Below are 12363 nucleotides of genomic sequence, written 5' to 3'. Positions count from 1 at the left end.
TTTAGACTGACGCTCTAACTTTATTCAAATTCAAGAAGAATACATGTACAATGCTTTGGATCATAGATCCATGAAATTATAAAGTACTCCTGTAACGAAGAAATACAATGAAATTTCTCAGAAACAACTTCTCGGCGGTATCAATCTTTGTAACACGAAATATTGACAAGGCTTCGGTAAAGAGACGGTGCAGTGACACCACCACTGGTACGCCTGCACGAGAACTTCTACGCTTCGAAAACCATCGCCATCCAATATGATGGGTAACCATGAGCATTGAACGTACTTGAGCCAGGGGTGATCACGTACTTGATCCAGGCGGTGATCTTCTAGAGGTACAGATCATCGAACCACAAGAACTTCACCAGAAATGCTAAAGAACTTCAGAATCATACCTTTGGCCAACACGGCAAGGCTGCTGCAACCCTTGTTCGGTGTTCCTGCCACACGCTCTATACCCTTGAAACCATGTGTCATGCTAGCGTATCTTCTTCGACACACGTTTTTTTTTGGCATTTGAAACCATCATGTTTTTGTTGGAAAATGCACATTGTGCCGAATTCTTTTTTTTTTCTTGAGAGTACGCCAAGAGCGTACCTAAACTTTATAGAAGGGAGAAATAATTACAAGAGAATTGTTATGGCCATCACCACAAGTCGGCGAAGCCAACTATACTCCCACTCCTATCCTACCAACACGACTACTCACACAAGTGTTGAACACTCCTTGCTCCTGCCGCTAGCCAAAGTTGCAGCTCTTGATGAATCTTCATGGAGAGATCCGCTTCCTTGCAAATGCCATGTCCACCAAAAACTCTCCCATTCCTTTGCTTCCAAATGCTCCAACAAATCAAAAGCACCAGCGAATCAAATCCCTTTCGATACGCCTTGGTGATCCGCTTCCGGACAGTTGGCCACCAATCCTGTAGTATATCCGTCGGCGAGGGCATCATCCGCATGTCGATCTTAGCCCACCTGAGGCATTGGAACCACACCTGCCTCGAGTAAACACATGGGAGCATTATATGCTCCACCGAGTCCTCCTCTTGATCACAAAGAAAACAAACAGATGTAGCATCCTGAAGTCCATGCCGGAGTCTACGATCGGAGGTCCAAAGTCTTCGCTGCAGCGCCAACCACATGAACAGTCTGCAACCCAGTGGAGCCCAGCATTTCCACAGTCCTTTTGCGCAACCCAATCTGATAGACCCCTCGTTCATGATCCGGTAAGCCGAAGAAGCCAAGTACTGTCACGAAGCCGACCACTTCCAAATCGCTTGATCCTCCCGTGAGGGGTCAAGCTCCACAGAATCTAATCTCTCCCACAGGTGGATGAACTGGACAAGTCCTTCCGTGGACAGCTCACCATTGATGTCATTAATCCAATTGCTTGAAGTCAACCCATCCTTTGCCAACCACCGATTCACCGTTTGGGTTCGAACCTGCGCTACCACCAGTGGTGCAATTTCCAAAATGCGAAGACCCTGAAGCCATCTATCCTTCCAGAAGAGGATTTGGCTACCATTGCCCAGAGTCCAATGCACCAAGCTAGTGAAGGCGGCTTGCATCTCCTTGTCTGCCGACATAGCCAGCCCCTGCCAAGGTTTGGAGCTGTCAGTACGTCTGAGCCATTCCCATCTGAGCCGGAGTGCAATCCCTTGTGTGTGCAAGTTCAGCACGCCCAGCCCGCCAAGCTCCTTGGGTCGGCAAACCCTGCTCCAGGCCACTAGGCACTGTCCACCGTGAATCTCCTCCGAACCGGCCCAGAAAAACGTCTTACACCCTCTGTCAATGCTATCCAAAGCCCACTTCGGAGCGTTGGCCATGATAAGATGATGGATAGGCCTCGCTCTAACTATGCTGTTGATCAAAACCAGCCTGCCAGGCCTAGTTATCAGACCTCTCGACCATCCTGGCAGGAAATTGAGCACCGCATCCACCATAGGCTGCCACTGGTTGCGAGTTAGTTGCTTGATCGAGAGCTGGAGGCCAAGGTATTTACACGGGAAAGTTTGAATCCTCCACGGTAGCGCTGCAACAACTCTTTCGGAGTCTCCCGCACCCGGCCTAATCATGATTGCCGAGGACTTTTGATAGTTAATCTTCAGTCCCGACACCCCTTCAAAATGTGCATAACTTCCTTAACAAAAGCCAGGTCCATGAGAGTCGGCCTGATGAAGAGAACCACATCATCCGCATAAATCGATAGCCGCCGAATTCGATTCACGGAAGTCCATGGAAACTACGTAGGTTACATGCAAAACGCGTGCCAAAAGAATATACTCCCTCCGTCATATATTATGGTACGGAGGGAGCAGAAGGGTATGCCAGCTGCCTTAGTTTCATTGGATACGGGGTGCCTAGCTACTTGAAGCAACGAACTAGTGTCCCACAGAAGAACTTGTCTTGAGGATTTGGTTTTCGGTCCAAGCTACTCCCTCCGTTCGGAATTACTTGTCTCGGAAATAGATGTATTTAGAATTAAAATACGTCTAGATACATCCATTTTCGCGACAAGTAATTCCGAACGGAGGGAGTACAAAATATTTCGAGTTCTTCTCCATCCAAACTGAGCGGGACAGATGTATCACATCGTGCATTTAATTTTTTTTATTAGCTGTTTCCCGAATGACATGTAATTGACCACATCGAAGAATTCCATGCACTGCCATTATTATTACCCTAGTACATCTATATTGTTGCAGGAAACATCCCCGTCGAAGACCCGACCCTTTCCAAGTCTCCCTGCGATCACATTTCCAAAACCCCATCAGAACCTGGTTGATTGACTGATTGTAACAACACCTGTTGATTGCTCCAATCGGTCGAGATAAGTGTGTCATTGATCAGATCAAAGCTGACGCAAAGGCAAGTTCAGGGCGTTTTCTTCTCCAGTTCTGGTGTCATGTACATGTTCCTTGAGTTGAACATTGTTTCTTTAGTTCCCAGGGAAGAACTCGTCTTGAGGATTTGGTTTTGGGTCCAAGCAACAAAATATTTCGAGTTCTTGTCCATCCATCCCAAAAATATTCCCAGGGAAGAACTGTAAGTGCAACAACCTACTACTCTCCTACTCCTTTGGCTAGTACTCCCTCCATCCCAAAAATGTCTTAACTTTATACAAAGTTGTACTAAGCTTGAGACACTTATTTTAAAACGAAGGAAATATAAAAGATGCACTTTATATATACAACGTGCTTCTATCATTTTCATTTTATTTTTCTTTGCTTGTATATAAAATGAGGACGTGTAATGTCAAAATAGAATTACCATGGCTGCTGATAATATTTTTCATGATATATACAATTATATTGCGTGTGTAGCTGTGGTGTAGTTCAAATGTGCATTTAGGTGTGTCTTCTATTAGTGGGGGCACATCCTTAAGGGTATGTTTGGCTTAGGAAGGTTTAATTCAGATTCATGGGGATTGCCAGCTCAATCCCCCTTAATCCCAGATAATCCCTCCTAATCGGAACATGGCCTAATAGAGGAGTTGCTCGAGGAAGATAAGTTCACAAAGTAAGGCAAGCGTGAAGAGGTGGGGTAAGTGGGCCCGACAAATGGGACACTTTCATTTTTTTTCTTAGAACACAATTACAACCATAGAGGCACACCATCATAGATTTTTTTTCAAAACTATGACGTATTTTATAGCAATTTCGGAAACTATAGCACAAAATGAAAAAAAATTTGCAAAACTATGACCCTGTCGGCCACGTGCAGGCCGAAAAGGTAGTTTTCGGCCAACTGTTGGCCGAAGTAGGGTTTTCGGCCTTGCCATGGCCGAAAAGAGGTTGAGCTGGCCGAAATGGCTGTTTTCGGTTGCTGTTTGGCCGAAAAGATCTTTTTAGTCAAATGTAGGCCGAGAAGTACTTTTTGGTCTACTCTAGGCCGAAAAGTAGTTTTTGGTCAAGTGTAGGCCGAAAAGTCTCTTGGGCCCACCTTTTTGTTATCTGTTGGCCAATGCATTTTCCCGCCAACCCCTTCCCGCCAACTCTTTCCCGCCAACCCTTTCCCGCCACCCATTTCCCGCCAACCCCTTCCCGCCATACCGTAGTCGTTCTTTCCCGCCATTTTCTCCTCTGTACCTATAAAAACCCCTTCAGGCGGAGGTGGATAAGCATTCCAGTTTATTGTAGTCGAGATGTCCCATTATCCATTCAATCGTAGTTTTCACCCTGGGATGAGCAGGACTCTTCTAAGTCTAGTTACCAATTTCAGGATGGACAATAGGATAGTTTCATGGGACGAACTCACCGGTAGTGACACCATAATGAATGAGTTGGCTCACCAATTACGTAGGTCTGGGTGGCCTGAAAGGACCTATGAGGAGGTACGTAAAGAACTTCTTAGGTTGCATGAAAGGTGGAAAAAGGTGGTGGTGCCGAAGAGTGAAACTTTCAGAAAGATTTCAACAAATAATCCATCTTTATGGATTGAGGAGAGCGAGGACGAAGATGATATCTTCATGCCACCGCTTCCGGGTTCTGCATCGTCGAAGGGCAAGAGTTCTTCATCGTCAAAGAGCAAGAGTTCTGCATCCTCGAAGGGCAATAGTTCTGCATCGACGGATGGCAAAAGGACCGCATCGTCGAAGGGCAAGAGGGCTGCATCAACGGAGGATGACGATGATGACTTCATGTTGTATGTAAGATGTATTCCAGTTGTACCATTTCATTCAGATGTACTTGCATTATTAGTTTGTAGTGTATTATTGTAGGGCATTATGTTCTATCTGAATTTCATTTTGTAGCATGTAAGATGTATTGCACCAGTTCAGCCGCACCGTTTAATTCAGGTGTACTTGTATCTGAATTATCGGTTGTAGTCTCTTTGGAAATGTAACTGGAATAAGAATGCGAATTAATAGTAATATGTCTCTCGCATACATAAAACAATATATGTCTCCTGATACATGAACATGAACCATGTCTCATACATAAATACTGACTCACAGTTGCGAATAGTCTGAAAGTAACATAGATAATGACTCACACATAGATCACCATATCACTGCGGGGGACGACGATGAGTCTGGGTCTTCCTCGGGCGAGGACCAGAAGGCGATAAGCGCTGTGGTGGTGGACGAGGCTCACGATAACCACGACCATAGTTAACCTCGTCTGTCACGGTCTGTGTCTCTTGCGTCGGTGGTGGTGGTGGAGTGTGAAACACTGTGTGCGAGAAGTCATAAATGTTCGCAGCTTGGTCATCATCCTCGTCGTCGCCCTCAAAGTGCGAAGCACCACCACTAAGCATCGGTGACTGCACTGAATGCATGAACGGTTGCGACTGGTTGCCGCCTGCGGTAAAGTAAAACATGTAAAACTGATACAAATGCATGAACGAAGCACCACAACTAAGTCATAAATGTAGTGAGTAGTGTTACCTAGTTCCATCTGCTGATGCCAGTAAGCGCTCCCTAGCTGTGAAGGAGGTGGTTGATACCAGGAAGAGCTCCCTGGCTGTGAAGGAGGTGGCTGATGCCAGGAAGAGCTCCCTGGCTGTGAAGGATGAGGTTCTGTACGGTGCACAGAGGGTCGTGGTTTTGAAAGCTGCACAGAGGGTCGTGGTTCTGAATGCTGTACAGAGGGACGTGGCGGACGATGTGTTGGAGGAGGAAGTGCAACATCCGAAGACCGTCTACACGTAACAGTTGCGTAAATCCCGCGTAGCTTGTCATCAAGACGCCTCAACCATGAGGCGCTCTCTCGCGGTGGGATATTTTCTCCCCTCTGAAAGCGCTGCATTAAGGCGGAAACCTCCTCTCGCGCCTGTACTGTCAAGTCACCCTGTACACAAAGAGTTAATCAATTATATCCTCTTTGTATGATATACACCATGATTAGATAACCAAGCAAATATGTCCAGGTTAACAAAAGATTTAACATATGAGAATCTAGGCACGTACCGCGTGGTGCCTGCTTCCCACAACAGAGGCAGTTGGGTACATATCGCTCGTGAGAGGGGCTTCGATCTGATCAGGAGCAGCTGATGGAACCAAGTAGATCCTCGTTGTATGCCGGTAACGCTGCAGATACAACCCAAACATTTCTCAGTTAAAGGCCCGAACCTCACCCCATATATTTGTCGGCGCGGTAGTCCATTCGTCAACGTAAGGGGTAATGGTCTTAAGCCAATAAGCCATGGACTTGTTTCCTCCTAAGCGACTTTCCCTGAGATTGACATGCGCGATACATGATTAGGTATATTCTGAATGCAGAGCTGACAACTAAAATAGTATTAGTACTTACTTGTGCACGTGTTCTGGCAAGTGTGGAATATCTGGAATCGCAGGCTCTTGATATAGACCGAATTGTCCCATCACCCTATGAAGAGCCATCTCCTCAACCGTCACGTCAAACACCAACTTGGCCTTGGTCATCCAATAGTGCCGATCTCACAATCCAGAAATCCCAACTGGGCACCTCGATGATATAGCCTGAGGCGAGTATGTCTCCCAGATAACTTGATCCTCATGCAAACTATCAAACTGCCTTCAATATACCAGCATGTCTGTCATGAATGACACACACGTTTGCTCGGTCCTTCACGATGGCAATTTTCACTTGCCGGAAGAACCATACCCAGTTGGGAAAGTTCTCACCCTCCACAAATGCCATGGCAAGTGAGATGATTTGATTGTTCCCATCCACACCAATAGCAGTCAGGATTTGCCCTCTATACTGACCGGTCAGGAATGTACCATCACAAACATAACAGGAGGACAATGCTGGAAAGCTTCGATGCACATAGAGAAAGAGAAGAACACTCGTTTCAACACCTTGAAATCTGGTATACTCAGCAACCTCATGTGCTGTACCTTCACATAAGTGCCGGGATTCCTCTCCTTCAGGCAGCCAAGGAGACGGACAACATTATCATATGAGTCGAAGAACGTCCCAAACCTTTCCTCCATAGCCTTCTGTTTAGCCCTCCAAGCCTTCCCATAAGGAATGACATAATTCCATCTGACCTTCACTGCTGTCTGGATGTATTTTGCTTCCATATCTTTCTTCTCTACTATCTCAGTATACATGAGTTGCACAATGAGAGTTGAAGTCAGGTTCGGATGCTTCACCAGCAGGTTCTTCCTCACACAAGTATGTGGGACGACATTGGTGACAACCCAGTGGATGTCATACTTCGGCACGCGCCCGTGCACCTTCCCAGGACAACCTGTTTCAACACATTTCACGGTATAGTTTGTTGGACTTGATATGTGTGTCCGGAAAACCCTCTGCGTACACATAGCCCACTTTATCACCGCGCACTTCAATTTTTTATTTGTATAAAACATAGCCCCTATCTGTACTTGGTTCAGATTATACTGCCATGGAGTCTCATGGCCATCGTTGACCGTAAGGCCGGTGGATATGTCCTGATCCCATGAAGAAGGAATCGGTACCTCCACTTCATCCTCAGAATTTTCAGAATCCAGTTCCTCCGCCAATCCATCCTCGTCCTCTTCCTCCATCACCCTCTGCATTTCATCCCCTTCCTCATCCCCATCAGCAAAACCAGAACCAGCTAATATTATCAGCTGGCTACTCTTCCTAGTATCAGGACCACAAACATTGTGTGGCACGTACCCCGACTCTTTCTCGGGTTGGCTAGCATCCACATCTTCTGGTTGTGACCCAGATACAACAATCTCGTTAGCCACTTCACTGCCTTGGCCGGGTTCATACCCCCTGTGGAGTTCTATGGTATTCTCCTCCTTCGGCACATGTTGCACAAGTGCATATGGGTGGATTCTTCGGTCTCGGCAGCGCCTTAACAGGCACAACCAATGCTGGCTCCTATCTACCGACACCAACTCCCACTTGACATTTTTACAGGATTTGGCCCACAATGCCTGAATACTGACGGAACATACTTCGGGATCTAGCCCGAAACTAGTTGTCAACCAGTACTTCAACTGTCTAATGTCCAGTCTGTCCGGGTCTGCTAGTGTCATGACGCCATTTTTAAACTCGCTAAGATCAACCCCAAACTCATTATATCGAACATTACCAGCGCCGTAGTAAATAGTCAGATTTACTGATTCAGACATTTTCACCTGTCAGACATTGTCATCTTCTCATTTATCACAAAGAACACTAATATTACCCGCTACACGAACTATGCACTAAAATGCCGACACAAATATATTAACACTATAATTCGCAATATGACTTATATACACTAATATTACCCGCTACATGAACTATGCGCTAAAATGCCGACACAAAATATTAACACTAAAATTCGCAATATGACTACATGGTTATACCTTCGAAGCGTGTGTCCTCTCTTCAACTCAGCGGCACCGGCCACCTCGCAGAGTACTTGCACCACCGGACAACGACACCGCCGCCCCCTCGACGACCGGAGGTTCAACTCCAGTGACCCCCCAAGCAACACCTCCTCCTCCACAACTGCCGCTCCTCGTCACCACCACCTACTACCCAACCCCACGTCCTCCTCCCCACCAAGGCTACTCCTCCCAAAATGCATCAAAAACTATCCCATAGCAAAAAAAACACCATAGGCCGTCGGAGTTTGCTACGATCTACCGATTCTGTGGTTTCGATGTGAAAATGGGTGGCAAATGGAGGAGATCGGAGTGGGGTGGCGACCTATAGAGAAGAACGAGAGAGAGAAAGGAGAGAAAGAAGAATAACAGCGACAGGAGGAAGAAGCCAGGCGCTCGGGCTTATCCAGCCATTTCGGCCTACGGGTGGCCGAAGTACTCTTCGGCCTGGGCTTGGCCGAAAACGGCCCATTTTGGCCACCAGCTGGCCAAAGCTACTATTTTCGGCCGGATCACCACGGACAGCAAGTCTTCGGCCCACCACAGCCCGTTTTCGGTCAACCGCGGGCCGACATCCTCTCTTCGGCCGAAGGCTGGCTGAAAAGTCCCTTTTCGGCCCAAGCGAGGCCGACAGGGTTATACTTTTGATTTTTTTTCAATTCTCTCCTGTAGTTTCCGAATTTGCTTCAAAAACGTGATAGTTTTGAAAAAAAATCCACCATCATACATATGCACCCCGCACAACTATGAGCACATATAAGACTAAAATTGATAGGGCTATAAATTGAAGAAGTCACTATAGGCACCTTGATACCAACGGGGTCATCAGTCCTCCAAAAGAATAGTTACATCGATGTGACACCAAAACGTTAAACTAGAGGTTAATTTGGCATTGGTCAGCTTGGGGCAAAACCACCTCCACTAACCACCCAAGTTATACTACGTTCACACTGGGGATGATTCCACCCGAAGGGAATAAATGGGTGTACATAATCTTGGGTTAAATATAATTAGCACAACTCATTTTGTTTGCCTACTTGTTCTTGAATTTGATATTAGAGGTTCAAATTAGTGAAACAGAATGACCAGATATGCCTTTTGTAAGTATAAATTATGATAAAAATCCTTAAATTGAACAAATTTGAAGAATATCTTAATTGGATTGAATGAGTGACTATTCTTTCAAAGAGGGGCTATGATCCCGTTGGTATCAAGGCATTAGCATTCGATCTGTACCCGCTAAAAATGATGAACACAAATGCTACTTAATAATATTTCCAAGCTATCTCTTGATTACTGTTCTTGATTAAAGTTAGAATGGTGATAAGGAAACGATGTTCCTCATCATGCTCAAAAAATTATGTAGGCCGTAATAGGATGCTACTCGACATGCAACGGGAGACCCTTAAACGGCACATGCTCCCGCAGCGGTGGCTGCTGCCAGGCGGACGTCCCGAAGAATTTGAACTACTTTCAATCATATCTGAACGAGTATTACAACAGCACAGACCCTGATCGCCCCTGCAGCTACGTTGTGATGATGGAGAAGGTGGCCTTTAGTTTCAGCACCACATACCTAACATCGACGGTGTTCAATGAGACTTACAAAGGAAAAACCCCGGTCGTGTTGGACTGGCACGTAGGACCCTGGTCGTGTGATGAAGCCAAGAGAAACATGAGCTCCTATGCATGTGTTGGTCGGAACAACGAATGTGTCAACTTCCTGAACCAACCTGGTTACCGCTGCAAGTGCTCGGCTAGGTACCAGGGTAACCCATACATCAATGGCGGATGCACAGGTCTTCTAGCTCTCTGCCTCTCTTATTGATTGTGTCGGAAGAGTTTGTGACAGATTTACCAAGTTCGTGAGAGAGTTACATGAGCTAGCTTCGAATTTGTCATTGCAGATATCAATGAGTGCCTTGATAGTGCCACTCATCCTTGCGCGGGTATGTGTACAAACACGGTGGGAAGTTTCACATGTTCCTGCCCACCAGGAAAGCAGATGATCCAGGGTGTTTGCGTGCCATATCAAAGTCCCGCTTGGGTGATGCCTGTCGTTGGTATGTCAATCAATTTCTCTCTTCAGTATACTAAGAAATACTCCATCTGTCCCATAATATAAGATGTTATTATAACCGATATACTAGGAGACTTGTATTATCCTGAGTAATCTGCTATCTGTTTGGCCCGAGTTCTAAATTGACGTGTACTTACGCAGGTGCAAGTATCGGATTTGTTGCCCTTGTGGTTCTCTTCACCTGTGGATACCTTGTTAAGGAAAGGCGAAGGATAGAGTCAATCAAACAGAAGTATTTCCGGCAGCATGGTGGCATGCTTCTATTTGAAGAAATGAAGTCACAACAAGGAGTTTCTTTCAAGATATTTTCAGAAGAGGAGCTACAACAAGCCACTGACAAGTTTGACGAGAAGCACATCATCGGCTACGGAGGACATGGCACCGTCTACAGGGCGCTTCTCGACAGTGGCGTCGAGGTGGCCGTCAAGAGATGCAAGACCATCAACGAGAAGAACAAGAAAGAGTTCGGCCAGGAGATGTTGATCCTATCTCAGATAAACCACAGGAACATCGTCAAGTTGTTGGGATGCTGCCTCGAGGTTGAAGTGCCCACGCTGGTGTACGAGTTCGTCCGGGATGGCACGTTGTACCAACTCATCCATGGTAGCCCCATCAAGCGCATCTCCCTAGCAGCTCGTCTGCAGATTGCCCACGATTCCGCTGAAGCTCTCGCCTACCTGCACTCTTGGGCGTCGCCGCCCATCCTCCACGGCAACGTCAAGTCCTCCAACATCCTCCTCGACGGCGGTCACACTGCCAAGGTCTCCGACTTCGGTGCCTCCATCCTGGCACCATCAGACGAGTCGCAGTTCGTCACGCTTGTGCAAGGAACCTGTGGCTACCTCGACCCGGAGTACTTGTGTACATGCCAATTGACAGATAAGAGTGACGTGTATAGTTTTGGGGTCGTTCTTGTGGAGTTGCTCACCCGCAAGAAGGCGTTCAACCTCGAAGCCCCTGAAAATGAGAAGACTATATCTATGATGTTTTTGGATGCCATGAAAGAAGGAGGCTCGTGGAGATATTGGACGATCAGGTCAAGGACATCGAGAGCACCGAAATTGTTGAAGAGATCGCAGAGGTAGTGCGACAGTGCTTGGAGATGTGCGGCGACAACAGGCCATCCATGAAGGAAGTCGCGGACAAACTAGGCCATTTGCGGAAGGTTCTGCAACATCCATGGGCGGAGCAGAGTCATGAAGACACAGAGAGCTTGCTTGGGGTGTCGCCGTACGAGGCTCACTCCCCGGGGTTTGTTGGCAGCACAGGAAATTTCTCCGTTGACAAGGAAGCTGCCATGAGCCTAGGATTCGGGCGTTAAAGCACATTGATTTATTACGAAACACATTATATTCAATTTTTATATGTGCACATCACATTGTATTTTTTGTATTTCATTATAATATGTGCGACTAGAGACATAGAGGTGATCCACAGTTAGGAGTGATGTAGTTTGACATTCTTATGTGAGGTATATGCAAGGGGTTTGACACAATAACCAAATAAGTAGGAGTGGCTTTCATAGTTGTGGTTGCTTGTAACTTAGGTCGTATTTTTCCGTCACCTTCATCATGTGACTTCAAAATGTATGGTGGTTTCAAGAACTAGATAGCCTATCTTGGGTGTCACAGATGGAGGAGGATGCCACAATCTTGGGTGTTTCTTGTTAGGTGTGGCGTATTTTGTTCTCATGTCTGATGTTGGGTTAGTTGTACTTGTGTTGCTTGCTTGAATAGTGTTTTATTTTTCTTTTGAACTATTTGTATGATAATTTTCTCATCAGTTCGACCATTTGTGCTTTATATATTAAGTGTGAAAAGGTCTATTTCGTGATATTGTGCATGTCCCTTCTTACTCGAAGAAGTGTTATATAGTCGGGATGCCTTTGCCGTCAATTCTTACAAAGTGAAAAGAAGCTTCATTTTATTCTGCCCTATAATAATAATTTTGTCGTTGACCACACGTGTCAAATATGTCTCCGTGATGTG

The 12363-nt window shown here is 46.2% G+C and overlaps 1 pseudogene; it reads left to right on the top strand.

Annotated features, from left to right (window-relative positions):
- The first annotated feature begins 9386 nt into the window (after window positions 1-9386).
- On the top strand, window positions 9387-11696 carry LOC119310311 (annotated as a pseudogene).
- The last annotated feature ends 667 nt before the right edge of the window (window positions 11697-12363 follow it).

Source organism: Triticum dicoccoides, chromosome 5B (genome assembly GCF_002162155.2).
Source record: "Triticum dicoccoides isolate Atlit2015 ecotype Zavitan chromosome 5B, WEW_v2.0, whole genome shotgun sequence".
Taxonomy (NCBI): domain Eukaryota; kingdom Viridiplantae; phylum Streptophyta; class Magnoliopsida; order Poales; family Poaceae; genus Triticum; species Triticum dicoccoides.
The sequence above is the reverse complement of the archived record's forward strand: the minus strand, read 5'-3'. Positions and strand labels throughout refer to the sequence as shown.